This window comes from Dama dama, chromosome 18 (assembly GCF_033118175.1).
Source record: "Dama dama isolate Ldn47 chromosome 18, ASM3311817v1, whole genome shotgun sequence".
Classification (NCBI taxonomy): domain Eukaryota; kingdom Metazoa; phylum Chordata; class Mammalia; order Artiodactyla; family Cervidae; genus Dama; species Dama dama.
The window spans coordinates 41,256,938-41,279,742 of NC_083698.1; the positions used below are offsets into that span (position 1 = coordinate 41,256,938).

Genomic DNA, 22,805 nt, shown 5'->3' on the forward strand with positions numbered 1-22,805 from the left:
TTCTCCAAGCCCGGCTTCAACAGTACGTGAAACAGGAGCTTCCAGATGTTCAAGCTGGATTTAGAAAAGGTATAGGAACCAGAGACCAAATTGTCAACATCCGCTGGATCATCTAAAAAGCAAGAGAGTTCCAGAAAAACAACTACTTCTGCTTTATTGATTATTCCAAAGCCTTTGATAGTGTAGATCACAATAAACTGTGGAAAATTCTGAAAGAGATGGGAATACCAGACCACCTGACCTGCCTCTTGAGAAATCTGTTTCCAGTTCAAGAAGCAACAGTTAGAACCAGACATGGAACAACAGCCTGTTCTCAAGTTAAGGAAGGAGAACGTCAAGGATGCATATTGTCACCCTGCTTATTTAACTTATATGCAGATACATCATGTGAAATGCCAGGCTGGATGAAGCACAAGTTGGAATCAAGATATCCAGGAGAAATATCAATAACTTCAGATACGCAGATGACACCACCCTTATGGCAGAAAGTGAAGAGGAACTAAAGAGTTTCTTGATGAAAGTGAAAAAGGAGAGTGAAAAACCCAGTTTAAAACTCAACATTCATAAAACTAAATCATGGCATCTGGTCCCATCACTTCATGGCAAATAGATGGGGAAACAATGGACACAGTGACAGACTATTTTTTTGGGCTCCAATATCACTTCAGATGGGGACTGCAGCCATGAAATTAAAAGACGCTTGCTTCCTGGAAGAAAAGTTATGATCAACCTAGACAGAATATTAAAAAGCAGACATTACTTTGCTAACAACAGTCCATCCAGTCAAAGCTATGGTTTTTCCAGTAGTCACGTATGGATGTGAGAGTTGGACTATAAAGAAAGCTGAGCGCCAAAGAACTGATGCTTTTGAACTGTGGTGTTGGAGAGGACTCTTTGAGAGTCCCTTTGACTTCAAGGAGAGCAAACCAGTCAACGCTCAAGGAAATCAGTCCTGAATATTCAGTGGAAGGACTGGTGCTGAAGCTGCAGTTCCAATACTTTGGCCACCTGATGCGAAGAACTGACTCATTTGAAAAGACCCTGATGCTGGGAAAGACTGAAGGCAGGAGAAGGGGGTGACGGAGGATGAGATGGTTGATTGGCATCACCAATTTGATGGACATGAGTTTGAACAAGCTCTGGGAGTTGGTGATGGACAGGGAAGCCTGGCGTGCTGCAGTCCATGGGGTCACAAAGAGTCGGACACGACTGAGTGCTGAACTGAACTGAATACACAAAAAGGGGTCTTGAAATATGCCCTCAAGTACAGTATTACATAGTTCAAGAAAAAGTAAGGTGTGACGTCATTATATGAAACACACCTATGGAAACAAAACAATGGCAAAGTCAAGACATTAAGAGTGACCGACAACGTAACTGCATTTACTGCCTATCCTATACCCTCAAAACAAAGGAAACAAAAACAAATAAGCCTATATATACATAGCAGAAAAGCATTTTTGTGGCATAACTGTTGTCCGTACATACACATCTATCTCAGTCTCGACCCCACTCACTCTTCAGAGAAATTTTTGCTTCCTGTCAGAGCACATCCTTTTTCAAAACCCAACTTAAAGTACATTCATTAAATTTTCTGTAGCCATGTTCCAGATAGTATAAAGATGTTGTTAGGTATTTGCTTGTTACAGGCAGACATGTAAGAGCTATGATTAAGTGGGAAATTCACAAGCTCAGAAGACCCAGGTTCAAGTTTAAGCTCTATAACCCTGATAACTAACATACTTTCAGATCTCCAGTTTCAGCTGTAAAATGGAGTTTAGGTAAGATTAAATAGAAGTCTATACAAAAACATTTTATAAAATATGCCTTATGCATATAGACTATTATTATCTATCTACCCATACTACTGAGGTATAATAAACATTTTGGGCCGTAACAATTGAGAACTCCACCATCTAAACAACCTCAAGTCTGCTGCTACTACACAGTAATGCATTTTTATTTATAAAGGCCACTTCTAGGTCTTTCCATACACACACACAAAAAGACTCCCTGGCATCTAGTTTACTGAATAGGTTGTTCTTTTTTTTTTTTCCATTCATTTTTATTAGTTGGAGGCTAATTACAATATTGTAGTGGTTTCTGCCATACATTGACATGAGTCAGCCATGAATTTACATGTGTTCCCCATCCCAATCCCCCCTCCCATGAATAGGTTGTTCTTTAACAATCATCATTCTTAAGTTTTTATTTCTTTCCATGACCAAGAATTTGTACAGTTTTAACCTTCAGGGTTTAATCTAAGGCTTGGAAAGAATTTCTAGCTCAATTTCCTGTCACAATTCTTAGAATAAAAGTAAGAATTATTCCATCGTAAGAACAACAAAAGTATGTGTTTTGAAAAGTCAATTTAACATAAGGACAAGTTTTATTTTAAAATAAAAAGGGGGATACAGGACAGATGGAACACAGATGCTAAGAGACCCACAAAAAACAATTTAAATCTAAAGAGGCCAAAGGAATATAAGAATGAAGGAAAAAAGAAGGAATAAGTAAGTCATTACAACTCACAACATACTATAAATTATGTATGTGGGAAAACACACATGGGCTAAAGACAGATCTCATATGGAAAAGTTAAAACATGAAAAGGAATGCTAATGAAAATAGTTTCAAACAAAATATAAATGGAATTCATCAAACATATGATCAACTTATGATTTAGTAGTGTAAAACATATATGCAGCAATGTATAATAACATATATTTCATTCACCCAATATATTTCTATTGACCACTTATGTGTAACAGGCAAAAACAATTCTAGTGCTTGACTAAAGAACCTTAAAACTGATGAGGTATCAGTTGATCCTTACGTTAAGCACCACTCTGGAAATAAGTCTTTTTTTTTTTTCAAGTTTTTATTCAGTTGTCACAATATTGTTTCTGTTCTACATTTTTTGGCCACAAGACATACGGGAACCCAGCTCCCCAATCAGGGATCAAACCCACAGCCCCTGCAATGGAAGGTGAGGTCTCAGCCACTCGACCTCTAGGGAAGTCGCCTGGAAACCAGTTCTTAAATAATAAAATAACTGTTTTCATCTGATTATAATAAAATTCAGTAGTCTCCACAAGTATTGATGTTATTATGATAATGTAGGGATGAAAATACACACATACACACACACAAATATTACATGAACTGCTCCAGTAAGAAAGCAAAACTTAGAAAAAGCACTGTGAATACCTTTAAGAAACTGATCAAATGTATCAACAAGCCATTCACCTGGAATCGTCAGAATTAATTCACAGATTTCCAGATAACACACGACTGCCACCTACTTTAACAGTTCTAATTACATTTCTACATACATCACTGCTTTCAAAAATACAAGACATTTTAACTTTTGCTGTCATATTCATACTGCCTTCAAAAACAGAAGAAAAAATTAAATGCTCAACTAAACAGCAATTGAGAATCATTTCATTGTTATTGTTTCACCTGTCATTTATCACCCAGGTACAAGAGGTGAGAGCTCTAACTTCCGGCAGTCACTGATAGGCTCATTCTCATTTGATCTGTGCTAAGAAACCAGACCAGGTGCACTAACACTACACTGTATAATGCAGCAAGCAGGTGCTCTATCTCATACCGTATTCTAGTTAGCTACAAACATATCTTTCTTCTTAGCACCATTCCTGCTCCCACCAGTGTACTTTCCTTGAGGCAGAGATGGCTCTCCCTCAATAAATGCTTGTTCGATGCATGAAAGAAGTCCTGCAATAAAGCAGGACATTACTGTTATTTTTCTATAGTTCATCACGACTTTCTCTCCAGTAATACTCTAGATTGATCTTTGTTAATTCTTCCTTCTTTTCCACGGCAAGAAAGGAAATTCTTAAGTCCTGAAAACCTTTCAGGATTAGTTCTTCAAATGTATATATATCCCTTTTCTAAGTGACCTGGTCATTTTTGACAAACAGCTTTAAGATTTAATAAAGCTATTCTTCAACAACAGTAGGAATCCAAAACTTTTCTGGATTAGCCTCAATAAAGACAAATATTTCCCAAACAACAATGGGGTAATTTCTTTTTTACAGAGTTGCTTTTACACAAAGAACTCTTAGAATTTAACACCAAGAAAGGAAAAAATTATCAACAGAAAAAAAAAAATCTTAAAAAGAAAATAAAAAATAGTAAATAGAAAAAGGTACAAAGCACACAAAACAAGCACATTTCAAATAATGTTAATGTCCCATAAACATGAAGAAAAACTCAATTAAAATAAAGTAAAATCATTTTTTTTCACCTATCAAACTGACCGGTTTTATTGGGATATTCATATATCACTGAATAAATTTTAAGGTGTATACAGCATAATGATTTGACTTACATGTATCACAAACTGTCCATCATCTTATATAAACACAAAATTTTTTCTTAACAATAACTAGTGCTGCTTGGCGAAGGTGAAGTAAATAGGTACTTTTATACAACGATAATGAGTATAAATTGATAGTCTTACTGGAGGGCAATTTAACAACACATTGAAAAAATATTAAAACCCATCATTCCTCTTATCCCACAATTTCACAACTAGGATTTAATAAAAAGTAAACCAAGTCTGCACAAAAATGCTCATGCAAGGGTCTACATTCCATATTATTCTTTTTCTATATTATTTTTAATAGTAAAAAAACTGTAAATAACAAATGTTTAATAATGGAAATTAGTTAAATTTGGGTATATTAAGAAATGGAAGATTACAAAGTCATTAAAAATTATGTTTGTGAGCATACTTGCTAAGTCACTTTAGTCATGTGTGACTCTGCAACTCCATGGACTGTAGCCTGCCAGGCTCCTCTGTCCATGGGATTGTCCAGGCAACAATACTGGAGTGTTGCCATGCCCTCCTCCAGTGAGTCTTGCCAAGCCAAGGACTGAACCCATGTCTCTTACATCTCCTGCACTGGCAAGTGGGTTCTTTACCACTAGCGCCACCTGGGAAGCCCCCCCAATATCATATTTAAGTAATAGTTAACTTCACCAGGAAAATTTTCATGATATGTTAGAGGAAAATTGCAAGTTGATATATGTAAGTGTAAACCTATAAAAGAATCCCAAGTTTGACATATAATGTATACTGTGTATATATATGTAAACACACAAACATTTATGTGTATACATCTGTATGTTCAGTTCAGTCGCTCAGTCATGTCCGACTCTTTGCGACCCCATGAATCATAGCACACCAGGCCTCCCTGTCCATCACCAACTCCCGGAGTTTACTCCAACCCATATCCATCGAGTCGGTGATGCCATCCAGCCATCTCATCCTCTGTCGTCCCCTTCTCCTCCTACCCCCAATCCCTCCCAGTATCAGGGTCTGTTCCAATGAGTCAACTCTTCGCATGAGGTGGCCAAAGTACTGGACTTTCAGCTCCACCATCAGTCCTTCCAATGAACACCCAGGACTGATCTCCTTTAGGATGGACTGGTTAGATCTCCTTGCAGTCCAAAGGACTCTCAAGAGTCTTCTCCAACACCATAGTTCAAAAGCATCAATTTTTCGGCGCTCAGCTTTCTTCACAGTCCAACTCTCACATCCATACACGATCACTGGAAAAACCACAGCCTTTACCAGACGGACCTTTGTTGGCAAAATAATGCCTCTGCTTTTTAATATGCTATCTAGGTTGGTCATAACTTTCCTTCCAAGGAGTAAGCGTCTTTTAATTTCATGGCTGCCATCACCATCTGCAGTGATTTTGGAGCCCAAAAAATTAGTCTGACACTGTTTGCACTGTCTCCCCATCTACATATACACATATACAAGGATCTTAAAACAAGAGAAATTGTTTAAAAGTTTATATAAGAAAGAGCTTGATTTTCCAGTTCTCTTACCCTCACCCCAAACATTCCAGTGATCATTTCAATTTGCCCTTAAGGCAAACACTGAACATTCATCTTCTGAAGAAAGTGAAGAGCCCTCAAGACTCAGGTACCCTAGGCAAGGTAAATACAAGCTGATTGTACTTCCCTAAAATACTTAAGCTGAACTGCATCAGAAAATTTTAAAAGAGAGAACTTTTGAAAATTAAAAATACAACAGCAAAACTGATAGGCTTAATTAAAAGGTTAGAAGACTAGATCAAGTTTAGATAATCTTCCAGAAAGCAGAGCAACGGAAAAAGAAGTGAAAATAGCAGAAAATACAGCAACCCAAAGCATCTATTCAGGAGCTCCAATATCAAATGAACTGAAATTTCACAAGAAAGAAACAACTGTATAAGGAAGAAAATACCAATCAATCAATCAATCAATCAATCAATCCTCCCAAAAAGATCAGTCTACAAAATGCAGATTCTTTAACGGATGAATACAAAGAATGGCATTCAGCACTGTAGCCTCCTTACCCCCACACCCCACCCCGCTTGTACCAGCACACCCTCATGAAATTTCAGTACACTGGGGATAAAGAAAGATTCTAAAAGCCTCCAGAGGAGAAGAGAAAAAAAAAAAAAAAATATATATATATATATATATATAAATATATATATCAGGTAACAATGTGTAACTGGACTCTTCAACATAACAGTAGATGCTAGAAAGCAGCACTGCAGCAGTGCCTTCACAGTTCAGAATGAAAATGTTTTTTAACCCAGAACTCTAGAATCTGCCAAACTATGAATCAAGTATGTAGGAAGACATTTTCAGACAAGCAAAAGTTCAAAATTTTCATCACACATGCATCCTTTCTTAGGAAGCTACCTGAGGATATGCTGAAGTAAAGGAGTACACAAAGAAGGAGGGAGACCTGAGACACAGGAAACAGGACCCAGAGCCCAGGAGAGCAACACGAGCAAACAGCAGTGTGAAGGCCGTGCAGCTGGCTCAGAGGGCGACAGGGTGGGCCAGAAGAAAGAATGGAGAACTGCAGAAAAAACACCCCCAGGAATAAAGGAGAATCACCACACACTACCTCATCACAGAACAGAGAATAAGACAGAAAATGAAGTAGTAAGTATGTATGTAAATGAAAAAGAGGCAATTTTTGGCCTTCTGAAAACCAAGAAAGGACTTCTGATCTGCACTGAACAGTATCTGCAAAGTCAATAATGCCTGATTACTGCTTAATCATCTTAATAACCCTAGTTTTATGAAATTATTAGAGATAAGAAGGAAGCTAAATTATAGATGCGATCAATTCTTATTTATCCTAACAAGAATAACCTCAGATATGCTGATGACACCACTCTTATGGCAGAAAGTGAAGAAGAACTAAAGAGCCTTTTGATAAAAGTGAAAGAGGAGAGTGGAAAAGTTGGCTTAAAGCTGAACATTCAGAAAACTAAGATCATGGCATCAGTCCCATCACTTCATGGCAAATAAATAGGGAAACAGTGGAAACAGTGGCTGACTTTATTTTCCTGGGCTCCAAAATCACTGTGGATGGTAACTGCAGCCATGAAATTAAAAGACGATTGCTCCTTGGAAGAAAAGTTATGACCAACCTAGACAGCATATTAAAAAGCAGAGACATTACTTTGCCAACAAAGGTTCATCTAGTCAGAGCAGTGGTTTTTTCCAGTGGTCATGTATGGATGTGAGAGTTGGACTGTAAAGAAACCTGAGGACCAAAGAATTGATGCTTTTGAATAGTGGTGTTGGAGAAGACTCTTGAGAGTCCCTTGGGCTGCAAGGAGATCCAACCAGTCCATCCTAAAGGAGATCAGTCCTGGGTGTTCACTGGAGGGAATGATGTTGAAGCTGAAACTCCAATACTTTGGCCACCTGATGCGGAGAGCTGACTCATTTGAAAAGACTCTTGATGCTGGGAAAGATTGGGGGCAGGAGGAGAAGGGGACGACAGAGGATGAGTCGGTTGGATGGCATCACCGACTCAATGGACATAGGTTTGGGTGGACTCCGGGAGTTGGTGATGGACAGGGAGGCTGGCGTGCTGTGGTTCATGGGGTCTTTTCCAATGAGTCAGGTAATTACCTTAGTAATTGGAAGTAATTACCTTAGTATGAGGAAGACATCAGACAAATCCCAACTGAGGGACATTTAACAAAATACCTAACCAATATTCCTCAAACTGTCAAGGTCATCAAAAGCAATAAAAGTCTAAGAAACTATCATAGCCAAGAGGAACCTAAATAGCCATGACAACTAAATATAACGTGGTATCTTCAAGCACTCCAATGTTCACTGCAGTGCTGTTTACCATAGACAAGACATGGAAGCAACCTAAATATCCATCAGCAGAGGAATGGATAAAGAAGATGTGGTACAGATATACAATGGAATATCAGCCATAAAAGGGATGAAACTGCCATTTGCAGAGACTTGGATGGACCTAGAGAATTTCACACAGTGAAATCAGAAAGAGAAAAACAAATATCATACATTAACTTAAATATGTGGAATCTAAGGGAAACCAGAAACAGACACAGATGTATGAATACCAAAGGGCAAGAGGGGGGTTGGATGAGTAAGGACAGCAGAGCTCACATAAATACACTACTGATATTATGTATGAGAGAGATAACTAATGCGAACCTACTATACAGCACAGGAACTCTGCTCGATGCTCTATGATGACCTGAATGGGAAGGAAATCTAAAGGAGGGGATAGACGCAGAGGGAATACCGGCAAAGAGAGAATGAAGTAATGCCACCTGCAGCAACATGGATGAGTCTGGAGATTATTACATGAAGTAAGTCAGACAAAGACAAATGTCATGATACTGTTTATATGAGGATCTAAAAAACAAAACGATACAAAAAAACTTATTTACAAAACAGAAACAGACACAGACTTAGAGAAGGAATTTATGGTTATGGCGGGGGGGGGGGGGGGGGGCGGGGGGGAGAGTGGGAGAGAGGATTAGATTGGGAGTTTAGGACTGACATGAACACACTGCTATATTTAAAATAAATAATCAAAAAGGACCTGCTGTGTAGTACAGAAAACCCTGCTCAATAAATTATATGGGAAAAGAATTCTGGGGGGAAAAAAAAGGTATATGTATAAGCAAAAAAAAAAAAAAAGAGTAAAATTTTAAAAATAAAGATCTCTAGATAGCAAGTATTAATTAATTTTTAAAATGTAGTATCCTAAATAGGATCCTTGAACAGAAAAAGGAAATTAGGTAAAAAATAAGGAAATCTGGGATTTCCCTGGTAGTCCAGTGGTTAAGATTCTGCACTTCCAATGCAGGGGGCCCAGGTTTGATTCCTGGTCAAGGAACTAGATTCCACACATTGCAGAGAAGATTCTGTGTGCCACAACTAACACCAGATGCAGCCAAATAAACAAATATTAAAAAAAAAAAAAACTAAGGAAATCTGAATAAAATATGGACTTTAGTTAATGTATCGATAATGTTTCATTAATTAAGACAAATATACTATACAAGTTTAAGATTTTAATAATATAAGAAAGTGATACAGCACATATGGGAACTCTATACGAAGTCCCCAACATGCCTGTACATCTCATACTGCTCTAAAACTAAAAGCTTATTGAAATTTAGACTTCATATAAGTATATAACAACAAAACCTAGTTAATTAAAAGAAAAACACATAGTCACACAAAGTTGTGTACATAAACTTAACACTATGTAATGGACAGAGCTCGAAGACACACTGTTAGGTTAAAAAGTGCAAGTTACACTGGGGAAGGGAATGGCAACTCACTCCAGTATTCTTGCCTGGCAAGTGCCATGGACAGACGAGCCTGGTGGGATACGTAAATATACATTGTTTGTAAGTAAAAAAAAAAAAAAAAAGTGCAAGTTACAGAAAAATGTAGATAGGATGTTTAGGCTTTTAAAAATAAACTACATATTCTTTTCTGTGAGTGTGTATGTATGTAAAAATGTATACATGTAAATGCATAGAGAAAGGTCTGGAAGGACAGACACATCCAACTGAGGAACAAGGGCACTCCTGGTTTTATCTCAAGCATGTCTCAAATATTTAACATTCCTGCAACAGAAACAGATTCATATAATGCATTACATGTGTAAGCTGTTAAGCCTAAACCATGTCTCCCTGAAGGAAGAACTGATAATTATTTTCTTTTTTTTTTGATAATTATTTTCAAACAAATTATTTCTTAAGAAAAATTTAGAATCACTTCTGGCATGTTAGAAGGAAAGAGAAAAGAGAAAAGGACACTTCAAAATAAAACAATGAATTAATATGTGATGAAGTAATATACATACATACAAATAATCTTACTTTTTTCAAAGTCCTCCCTTCATTATAACTATTCAAATGTATTTCTTACTTTACACACATTACCTCAAGATTACATTAAACTTCAAAAAGAGAACAAAAGAAAGGTGAAAATACAATTATATTTTTATATATTTATATATATATTCTGAATATGTAAACATATATACATAATTTGTTAAATGTAAGGTTTTAACAAAAAGAAATGCCATTCATTATGACTCATTAAGACACGGTTTTTGGTATAAAGAAGGATCTTCATACAGGCTCATTAGTTTTTTTTGTTTTTTTTTTTAATAGAAAAGTCATAAAAATCCACCAGAGCAGTTCTTAAGAAATGTTGGGAGAAATTCATGCTAAAGCTATCAGCCACATTATATTCTCGTAGCACAAACCTCAAACAAGCTTCATGTAATGTTTTACTTGTTTTTCATACGTGGCATAATTCACAGCGCAATAATGCAGTCCATGAAATTGACTGGTCTGAGCAATAACTGTCATCTCCTCCCCTGTGACCATCCCTCACCCAGGAATAAGTATAGCTGGAAATAAGATCTGAGAAGCAGGAAGCAGAAGAAAAATGATACAGAATTGAAGTGGGGAAGCAGAATGGAAAGTAAATTACAAAAATTATAAGAACATAAATGGAAAGAAAAAGATAAAAGGATACAATAAAGAGAAAATACTGTACATACAGTGGGATGGGGAAAGAGGACATTTATCACACCCCCTCCCCAACAAAGTCAATCAAGACCACAGAATCCAATGTCTTCTCGGCCCTTTTCCCTTAGTGCTTACTGCAACAGACATTATTAACCTCCTCATCAAAAATTGTACTGAAGTTTCAGTGAAATTGAACTAGCCTATCTGACGACTCACTAATTCACAATTCATCATCCCAAATCTGCACACTCCCCTAGGGTCTATCCTAGGCATGCTTTCTCTCTTGGTTCTCTGTGTTTCCTCTAAAATGCAATCCTATAATTTAAACTATAACTTTAGGTAAATGAAACCCCAAATAATCTCTCAATCCAACTCTTCTACCAAGCCCCTCACGCCTTCATCTCTATAAGAAATACTTAACAACAAAATTATCATCTTTCTCATATAAGTAAAGCTTACCCTCTCCTTTTAATTCTCTCTTTATACTAATGGCACAACATCCTCCAACATTCAAATTCAAAAAATTTTCAGAAACCTTTATTATGTGTTCTTCTTCCATTTCCCCTTAACTTTAAGTCACCTGCTCAGTTCAGTCTATTTTTCTATTAAAACATGTCTATCTTTCTTCCCTTTCCATAGCTACCACAAACACTGATTCATTACCTTCTGAAAAAAGGGACCTTCCTACCTAGAGTTTCTCTCCACTCCACCAATCCACTGAACACACAGTGACCAAATACTCTTTGAAACGACAGTTTTTCATGTCACTCTCTTCTGCTTTAAACAAACAAATCCTACCAAAAAAAGAAAATTTCCAATCTATGGCATTCCAGAACCTTAGTCAAAGCTCATTTTATCTTTTAATAACTTATTCTACTACTCAACTACATGCATATATATGTAAGATTCCAGAATTTCTGACTCATTATTCAAATGTCTTACTCCAATATTTTTGCTAATACCATTTAGCTGGAATGTCTTCGCCCACTCCATCTCTGCCTTAAAATCCTGTATGTCCTGTAAGATCTAGATGAAATTCAGCTTCTTTCATTAAGCCCTCCTACATCCCTACAACTATTAATAAAAATTATCACTGCCTCTCTGTCTTATGATTCAAATTCTGATTATGTAGCTACTCCATCTGCCCTACTGGATTATAAACTTTTTTGTAGTTATCACATTACTCATCTTTGATATCTTCTATAGAACCTAGAAATGTTTTGCATACAAACAATGTTCAATATGAATGAAGTTTCCAGCAGGCAAAAGAAAAAAACGGTTCAAGTAAATAGAAACAAATTACTAGTGATAAGCATCTAAAGGATCAGCAGTCACAGAAGACAAAAAAAAAAAAAGGTCAATATGCAGAAAAAGAAACAAACAAGATGAATAACAAATGCAGAGTGTCATTTCATTACAGCTAATTATCTCTCCAATTAAACTATAAATACTCTAATAAAAACAAGAAATATAAACAGTTTTCCTCTTGGCATTCCCCCCCACTGGGCCAAGGGTACAGCAGGCAGTAAATGCTTGTTGAATCCACATAAGAAAGAAGTAGAGGACAAATTAGAAAAACAATGATGTAATATAAGAACATACATAAATTATTTTATAAAAAGCAATAAATACAAACAGAATTATTTACCACAAATTTTTTTTTTGGTACTTAAGGGATAGTTTCCAACGTATAGCCTGCACATATAAAAGCACTAGTTCTAGTTCTTCTGCATCAAGTCTTCCCCAGTAGATAGAGTTGTATGACAAGGGAAGAAATGTATAAATAGGCTTCAGAAACTTGGAAGGAAAAGAAGAAAACTTTTCCTTCCTGATTAAGGGATGACTGAGATCTGACAGACATGAGGCAAATGGTATTTAAACACCTGACTACCCTAGAGTTGTTTACCCGTCCACACAGAGGGAAATTCCTGAAGTCAGGGTGAATTGTTCTTGTGGGTGTAACTGTAAAAACTGATACATTAAAAATCCCGAGATTTGAAAGAAACACGCAGACCCAGTCAACTAAGAACGCAGGGGCTTGTGAACTGCTGAATTGAGGGAGAGTTGTGGAGCTTCTGCTGCTTCTTACATAATCAGGGTCAATAAAAACTGATCTCTGAAGACTCCTCCTTTTCTAGTATTCCTTAATTCTATGTTTCTTTTTTTTTTCCCCCATAAAGGGGAAATATTTAGTACAATACTTATACAGTAACAACATCCTATGTTTTATACAGTAATGCAAAAAATGTTTCTACATGAAAATATTAAGAGGAAGTTCAAACTACAATTCTTACGTCTCCTTCAGGAGGGGATTAAGAAACTTTAAATAGATTGTCATACAGTAGTCTCCCCATATCCTGGGGGCTATGGTACAAAACCAGTTGGATATCTGAAACCACAAATCGTACTGAACTCTACGTATACAATGTTTTTCCTATGTGTACATACGTATCTACAATAAAGTTTAATATATAAATTAGGCACAGCAAGAGAGCATGTGAATTGCCAGCATCACAACTCTTATACTTCGGGGCCATTGTTAAGTAAAGTTAAGGGCTACTTGAATACAAGTACTGTGAAACCAGGACAGTAGATCTGACAAATGAGATGGCTGCTAAGTGACTGACAGGTGGGTAGTGTGTGTGGTGTGTGGATATGCTGGACAAAAGCATGATTCACCACCTGGGAGGGATGGAGAAGGATGTTGCAAGATTTCATCACACTACTCGAAACAGCACACAATTTAAAACTTATCAATTGTTTACTTCTGGAATTTTCCATTTAATATTTTCAGACGGTGGTTGACCACAAGTAGCTGAAACTGCAGAAAATGAAACCTCAAATAGAGTGGTCTACTGTACTGTCGAAACACCTCAGGCTTTGCCGTTAGACATATTAAGTTCAAATTCCAGCTCTGCCACCAACTGACCAACGCATATAAAACAAACTACGGAATTATGTTGTGCCACAGCATTCTCATCTGTCAAAGGCAACAGCACTTATCTTTTAGATTGCTTTTAGAAGAATTAAAGGCAACATGTGCTTATTTCCAACACTATGCCCAGTATATTAAAGGCACTTGATAAATTTTGCTATTATTATTAAAGGCAAATAGAGGGATTTTATCAGGGAAGCATCTAGTAACATGCATGTGTGTGTGTGTGTGTGTGTTAAGTCGCTTCAGTTGTGGATAAATTTTGCTATTTTTTTTTTCATTTTTATATATTTATTTTATATATATATATATATATATAATTTTTATGTTATTTCCCAGTATGTGTTTGTTACAAGATATTGAATATAATTCCCTGTACAGTATAGTAGGACCTGGTTGCTTATTTATGTGTATTAGTTCATATCTGCCAATCCCCAAATCCTAATTTATCTGTTCCCAATCCAATTTCCCCGTTGGTAACCAAAAATTTCTTCTCTATGTATGTTTGTCTACTTCTGTTTTGTAAATAATTTCGCTTGTGTCATAATTTTAGATTCTACATATAAGTGATATCATAAGTAAGTACGGTCGCTCAGTCGTGTCCGACTCTTTGCGACCCCATGGACTGTAGCCTGTCAAGTTCCTCTGTCCATGGAATTTTCCAGGCAAGAGTACTGGAGTGGGTTTCCATTTGCATCTCCAGGGGATCTTCCCAACCCAGGATCAAACCCGGGTCTCCAGAATTGGAGACAGACGCTTTACCGTCTGAGCCACCAGGGAAGCCCAAGTGATATACATATATTTAAATCACAAAATCCTTAAAAGAAAACACAGGAATGATGTTAATGAGTTTTATATTGGTATCTGTCTATCTGTGACGTCACTCAGTCGTGTCCGACACTTTGCGACCCCATGGGCTGTAGCCTACCAGGCTCCTCAGTCCATGGAAGTTTCCAGGCAAGAGTACTGGAGTGGGTTGCCATTTCCTTCTCCAGGTGCTATTATCATTAAAGGCAAATAGAGGGATTTTATCAGGGAAGCATCTAGTAACATGCGTGTGTGTGTGTGTGTGTGTGTGTGTGTGTTAAGTCGCTTCAGTTGTGTCCAACTCTTTGCGACCCTAGGAATTAGAGCCCACCAGGCTCCTCCTCCATGGGATTCTCCAGGCACCGGAGAATTCTGGTATTCTCCAGAATACTGGAGTGGTTGCCATGCCTTCCTCTAGGGGATCTTCCCAACCTAGGGATCAAACTCGTCTCTCTTCTGTCTCCTGCACTGGCAGGCAAGTTCTTTACCACTAGTGCTACCTGGGAAGCCAGTAGCACATATAGAATGACAAATCAGTATAGCAATAGTAGTCCCAAGAACACCAAAAGAAAAGTAACAGGAAAGACAAATAAATACTTATATACCTACATGAAAGCCAAGCCAGGCATACCATGGAAAAGAAATGTGGGTTCCCTTTTCTTCCATTAAAAAAAAAAAAAAAATTCAGGTCAAAGTTTCTTCAATGAGCTAGCAGGAAAAATTTGCTTCTAAAGCAGAAGTACAGTTAGTTACTTCTTTTTTCCAATATATTGTAAAACAAAGATATGAAGTAGTGAGATATTATAATTGGTACCTAGGTGACAGAATTAAATCACTCTAGTCACTGAATCTTATACCATAGCTGTCATACAAAATGTGACACACAGAACCTGGGACATTCAAGACCTCTTAAGTCAGCATTATACAATCATTTAATAAAAATTATACTCTATAATGCAAACAGTAAATCATATAGTTCTTTCTGGTTAATGTAATACCATGTGGGAATAACTGCTCTTATTATATACTAATTATATTTTTTCATACAACCAACCAATTAATGTTCTAAATTTTCAAAGTTATATATTTAGCTAATACCACTAAATACTCTCCTATAGGTAATTTATGTATTTCAGTTCAATGTAGGATATCCTCTAAATAAAATTTTACAAAACAAATTTATCTATTAAGGGCCTAATAAGTACACAGGGAGGAACTGTTTCAGGCTTCCAAAGCTATGTTAGAAAAGCTTGCTGTTTCTACCCAGGTGTCTTGGTCTCTTTCTGCCATGTAAAAATCCTACTATCGTGATGCGGAGAAGATCATGTAAAATGGCTCTGAGAGGACAAGAGAGAGGGGGCCCAGCTCAGCGTCTCATTTTCTCTCACAAAGCAATGAGTACATTAGTAAATCATCTTGGACTCACCAGATGACTAACTACCAAATAAATACCACTAACAACCCCACTCCAGTATTCTTGCCTGGAGAATCCCATGGACGGAGGAGCCTGATAGGCTACAGTCCATAGGGTCGCAAAGAGTCAGACACAACTAAGCGACTTCACTCACTCACTCACTCAAACAACCCCAGTCAGCCCTGAAGGTAACAAAATTAGCCAATCCTGCTGAATTCCTGACCCACAACATCATCAGACACACTAAAACAATTGTTCTTCTAAGCCTCCAAGTTTTAGGTTTGTTACACGGCAATAGCTACTGCAGCCTTCACAAAATCTTACGGTCAAAAAAGTTGGGGTAAGTTATGTATATACAAGACATGCACTGACTTCACAGAAATGCTAAAGCAGAGTATCACAAAAACACACTGATATTTTAAAATCCAAGATGAAGGGCTAGAATATAAAGATGCTTAGCAGTATACAATGTCAAAGCTATGAAGAGAATCAAACATCTGGAGATTATCTCCGGCTTCAGTATCCGTGACCCTGCACAGTTCAGTTTTCCTACAGAGCTCCATGAACACTACACTTCATACAATGCTCTGCCTAGAGCTTCTTTCTCTCTTTACTGAAATCCTACCATTTTGTCTTTCCAAGTTTCTCTCAAACATCCCTCCCTCCCTCCTGCATCTTCTTTCCCTTTCTTAACATCTACCTGCCCCCACTCCCACTAGGTACCATCACTACTTTTCATACGTCTTGTGGTATTTAACTTATTGTACTAAATACTATATAATTACTTTTTCTAGTACCCTGGTAGAGAGTTTAAGCTACTTGAAGGCAGACATTACGTGTTACTGATTTAGTCATTTTTCTTAACACCTGCCATAGCATATAAATACTAAAAATGTTTAAGCTGAAGAGTTATAATCTGCTACTAGAGATCTTAGATTTTAAAGACAAACACAATGCTTGATGGACCACAAAGAAATCATTCTGAACATTACAAAGTAATCTTACTGTAATTCAATCTGTTCCTAATTATAAATAGTTGGTAACCTTTCACTGCTACAAAATAATATACCCACTTATCAAGTACATGTAGAAAAATCAAGTTTTCTATATATACCAGTAATAATCTGGAAAAAAACTCCCCCAAATAAAGCAAAATACAAGAAAATTTATAGACTGTATTAACTATCAATAAATTTTACAGAGACAGAAAAGAATATAATAGGTAAAAATACACATACAGCTTAAAAAAAAATTATTTGGTTGCTCTGGGTCTTAGTTGCAACAGCATGTCGGATCTATCTAGTTCCCTGAGCAAGGATTGAACCTGAGACCCCTGCATTGGGAGCGTAGACTCTCAGCCACTGGACCACCACGGAAGTCCCCACATGTAGCTTTTAAGTATAAAGGTAGTTCTGTAATAATTATAATTTGCCCTTATTTGATCAATATATTTGATTAAAATCTCTATGAGATTAGGGTGGGAGGAAGGATTCTTAACAAAATAATTCTCTAGTTAATCAGAAAGGAAAAATAAGAGTAAAGGAACCTTATCCAAACCTCACATACAAAAATTTTTCAATTGCATCACAGACCCAAATGTAAAATCTAAAATTATAAAGTATCTAAAAGAAAACACAAGAGAAAGCCTGGATGACCTTGGGTTAGGCAAAGCTCCCTCAGTTAAGACACAAAAAGCACAAAACATAAAAGAAATAAATTATAAAGTGAACCTCATCAAAATTATCATGTTTTGCTGTGAAAAGTGTAAAGGACAATATTAAGAGAATGAAAAGCCACAGAACTGGAGAATATATTTGCAAAAATACATCTCCAGGAGAATACATTTGTAAAAATACATCTCTCATAAGGAACTTGTTCACAGAATATGTAGAGAACTTTCACAATTCAATAAGAAGAGAATACCCAATAACAGGCAATTTGAACAGACAGTGCACCAAAAAAGAGATAGGGATGGAAAATAAGCACATGAAAAGATGTTCATCAGGAATTGCAAATTAAAACCACAATGAAATACCACTACATGTCCACTAGGATGACTAAAATTTAGTAAATTGACAATATCAAAGGGCTGTGGGAATGAAAAATGGTACAACCACTTTACAAAAGTCTGACAGTTCCTTATGAAGTTAAAACATACACCGAGCCGTGTGTGGGTATGCTCAGTCATGTCTGACTGAGATCCCACGGACTGTAGGCCACCAGGCTCTTCTGTCCATGGGATTTCCCAGGCAAGAATACTGGAGTGGGTTGCCATTTCCTTCTCCAGTAGATTTTCCTGACCTGGGGATCCAACTTGTGTCTCTTGTGTCTCTCTTGTGTCTCTGCATTGACAGGTGGTCAATGGATTCTTCACCACTGCACCACCTGGGAAGCCTGCACTTAGCCATACAAACCAGAAATTCTACTTCTTAGGTATTTACTGAAGAAAAATGAAAACATATATCCATTCCAAGATTTGTATGTGAATGTTTATAGCAGGCTTATTCATAATTATCAAAAACCAGGAACAATCCAAATGTTCATTAACTGGCAAATGGGAAAACAAAGTGCAGTGTATCCATTCAGTGGACTACTAGAAACAGAAAAGATTGAAATGATTAATGAAACACCTCAAAAGCAATATACTAAATGAAAAAAGCCAAATATGAAAAAATTAGATAGTTCAATTTAAATGACATTCTGGAAAAGGCAAAACCATTGGAACATAAAACAGATCAGTCCCAGGCTGGAAGAAGTGGGAGAGTACTGAGGTGCAACAGGGAGCTTTTTTCCTTCACTAGGTGGAGTCGCTCTACAATGTTGTGTTAATTTCACAACCGTTGTTGCTGTACTTTGTGTACCTGTATATATACTTTCATATTCTTTCCCATTATGGTTTAATCACAGAATACTGAACATAGTTCCCTGGGCTATATACAGTAGGACCTTGTTTATCCATCCTATATAGAAGTTTGTTTCTGCTAATCCCAAACTCATCCCTTCCCCTAGGCAACCACAAGTCTGTTCTCTATGTCTGTAAGTCTGTTTCTCTTTTGCAGATATTCATTTGTGTCATGTGTTAGATTCCACATACAAGTGATATCATATGCTATTTGTCTTTCTGACTTACTTCGCTTAGTATAATCTTAAGGTGCTGCAAATGGCATTATTTCATGCTTTTTAATGGCTGAGTAATATTCCACTGTGGTTACAGACCATGTCTTCTTTATCTAATCACCTGCTGACAGACATTTAAGTTGTTTCCAATCCTTAGCTATTGTAAATAGTGCTTCTATGAACCTAAGGGTGCATGTATCTTTTCTAATTACAATTTTGTGTTATAATACAGTAATTGTGATAATTCAAGATTAGTCAAACATTAAATCAGCATTACCCACTCAGTTCATTTTCTTTCTATTTCTCACGCCACTAACACCCGCCTCTTGCGCTCATCTGACAACCTGCCCGTTGCTGGTGAGCGGCTCGTCAGCTGCTCATCTCTTTATCACTTTTCTGCTGTCTTCACACTTGAAATAACCTGCCAAAACTCTCCTAAACTACGATCAGACATCTCTTCTCAGCAGGCAAAAACCCGCTGAAATATAGTGCAACTCATTCATTCCCCAAATTACAGAGTATCCAGAGGTTGAAGGCCTGACCTGAAACAAGATAATCACAGCCCCAGATTCCGGAGAGCTTACAGTCCAGGGAAGAAGACAATTAAATAAGTGAAGAAACTGAAAACGCAACCCTCAGAATGGGAAAAAAAATATTTGCAAATGAAGTAACTGACAAGGAATTAATCAACAAAATACACAAACATCCCAGGCAGCTCAGTATCACAAAAAGAAACAATCCAATCCAAAAAATGGATGAAAGATCTAAACAGACATTTCTCCAGAGAGGACATACAGATAATTAAAAAGCATATGAAAAGATGCTCAACGTCACTATTATAGAAATGCAAATCAAAACTGCAATGAAGTATTAATATTACCTTACATTGGCCAGAATGTCCATCACCAGAAAATCTAAAGACAATAAACACTGGAGAGGGTCTGGAGAAAAGGGAGCCCTCCTACACTGCTGGTGGGAAGGTACAGGGATACAAGCAGTACAGAGAATAGAATGGAGGTTCCTCAAAAAGCTAAAAACAGGGCTCCCACAGGCTCTAGCGATCCCACTCCTGGGCATATATTGGGAGAAAACCGTAATTTGCAAATCTGAAAAGATACAAGCACCCCAGTGTTCACAGTACCCAGGACATGGAAGCAACATTTAAATGTGCATCAAAAGAGGAATGGATAAAGAAGACATGGTGCATATATACAATGGAATATTATTCATCCATTAAAAAAGAATGAAAGAATGCCATTTGCAGCATCATGGTTAGATCTTGAGATTATCACAGTAAGTGAAGTCAGACAGAGAAAAACAAATATCATATGATATTGCTTAATGTAGAATCTAAAGGCTGCAAATGAACTTACCTACAAAACAGAAACAGAGATACAATTACAGAAAATAAACTTATGGTTATCAGGAGGTAAGTGGGGTGGGGGGAGGGATAAATTGGAAAACGGACTAACATACACACATTACTATATGTAAAACAGATAACTAATGAGGACTGTACAGCACTGCGAACTCCATTCAATACTTCCCTTAATGGTCTATATGGGAAAAAAATCTAAGAAAGTGGATATACGCAAAACAGATTCACTTTCTATACACCTGAAACTAACACCAAACTGTAAGCCAACTATACTCCAATAAAAATTTGAAAAAAAAAAATGAAGTGAAGAAACTCAGGACAGGATGCAAAGAGATATGAGAAGAGACAGCAAGGAAACCTAATGTAGTTTAGAGTAGCAAAGGCATCTCTTTCAAGCTGAGTCTGAAAAGATGAGCAAGTTCAGTGGAGTAGAAGTGTGGAACTAGGGATGGAAAGATAATGGATGGAGAAAGTTTTAGGCAGCAAGGAGCACAGAGCAGAAGCTAAAGAGTTAAACGAAAATATAAATTACCCAGAACCTTAGAAGACATTTTAAAGAATTTTAACATTGTCTTATAAACAAGAAAGTAACATGATCAAACACGCATTTAGATCCCTAGTTATCACTTAGGCTGTAGAATGAAGAATGAATTCAAAGATCATAGATGTGAAGTAGAGAACCCAATGAGGAAGGAGTTATACAATAATTTAGGTTAGAGCTAATTAGGCTTGAGATTAATTAGCCTTCAAATAATACTAACAGAAAGGAAGGAGTAAAATAGATAGATGTGAAAGTGGCTAGAAGCGAAAAGACTTATCTTCAAGTCTGATAAAGGACAAGTGTAGAATCAAGTTTTCAAACTTGAGCACTAAGATAAGGTGCAGACACAGAAAGACAAATGTGGGTAAGGAAAACAATTGAGGTGTGAACATATTACTCTTACAGTTCTATGGAACATCTAAGAGTGGTTATGTCAAGGAGACAACTGAATACACAGATCTAAAACTCTGGACTAAGCTAAAATTTGAGGAGTGCCAACAAGAGACACTAGAAAACTAACAGGGTTCATTAACAAAGCCAGAGAGATTACTATAAAATGGTTTTACATTAAGTAAAAATAATAACTGTAAAAACTAAAGCAAATGTTAAAACGGCTACAGCAGAAATAAGGAAAATGGCAGGGGAGGCTAAAAGAGGAAGGACAAATGGAATGTAAATGGTTAAACTGAGGAACAGAGTAAAGGTGAAGGGACCATTTCTAATCTTGGGGTCTTCAGAGGTCTTTTCAAAACTGAACAGCTGGTTACCTGAAATCTAATGATCTTAGATTATTTGCTCCTCACAGAAAAAGCCCTCCATATACATATACAAAAGCACATACATGCTAACTGGGCAGAATCTCCAATCCACATAACAACAATTTTAAACCTTATTCATGGACTCACTACTAATTTGAGATGCATCTGATAACAGAACTCTAACAGGGTACTTGCCTGAATCTCAAACTTACATCCATCTTTTTGAACCAGTTCTGTTACAGGTGTACCCAATATTTTTCAATTAATGCTCATTCTCTTCATCTGAAACCATACAATAACATATAAATCCTCCTTTCTTGCTATTTATTTGAAAACCATGATGTCCTATCATACATTCCCTCTTAAACTTTTTTCCCCTTTTTATGTCCAGGAGTACCAATCATTTTACCACTAAAGTCACTTCAATTCTCTACTACAATTGTGTCAAATATTCCTGACTCATTTTCCCAGGTGATTCATCCTATACAATGCTACCAAATTAATGTCCCTAAAATACCATTTAGAATATACTATCCTCCTACTTAAAAACCAATTTTTCATCAAACCCAGTTCATTTACCTGGCAAACTATCTCACAATGCAAAGTACAATTCTGGATGAAAGAGATACTAAAAACATTAACACAGTTTACACAGTAGTTTAGAGCTACAGCTTTTAAGTCAAACTATCTAAAGACCTATTTTATTTTATATCCCTCAGCAAGTTACTTAAATTATTCTGAGCTTCCGTAAAGCACTTTCAAAAGGTTACTATCTAACTAAAGATGTAAAAATTAAATCTATATATAGTATAGTTCTAAGTTGCTAAGTATAGTTCTATAAATGTTAACTCTTGTTCTTAAGAAGTTCTAAAGAACTTCTTGTCCTCAAGAAGTTTATATTCTAGCTCAAATTGCACCTAAGTACTCATTGCATCCGCTTGCAGCCCATCTCAAAAAAGGCAGACAGAATTTACTAAT

General features: G+C 36.7%; 1 protein-coding gene and 1 non-coding gene across 2 annotated transcripts in view; one reads left to right on the forward strand and one right to left on the reverse strand.

Moving 5' to 3' along the window:
- RSBN1L (round spermatid basic protein 1 like) overlaps nucleotides 1-22,805 on the reverse strand; it is a 79,137-nt gene that overhangs the window by 42,789 nt on the left and 13,543 nt on the right. The window lies entirely within an intron of this gene.
- Nucleotides 9,148-9,220, forward strand: TRNAG-UCC (transfer RNA glycine (anticodon UCC)). Its single transcript has one exon. It is a non-coding gene; the product is annotated as a tRNA-Gly (tRNA).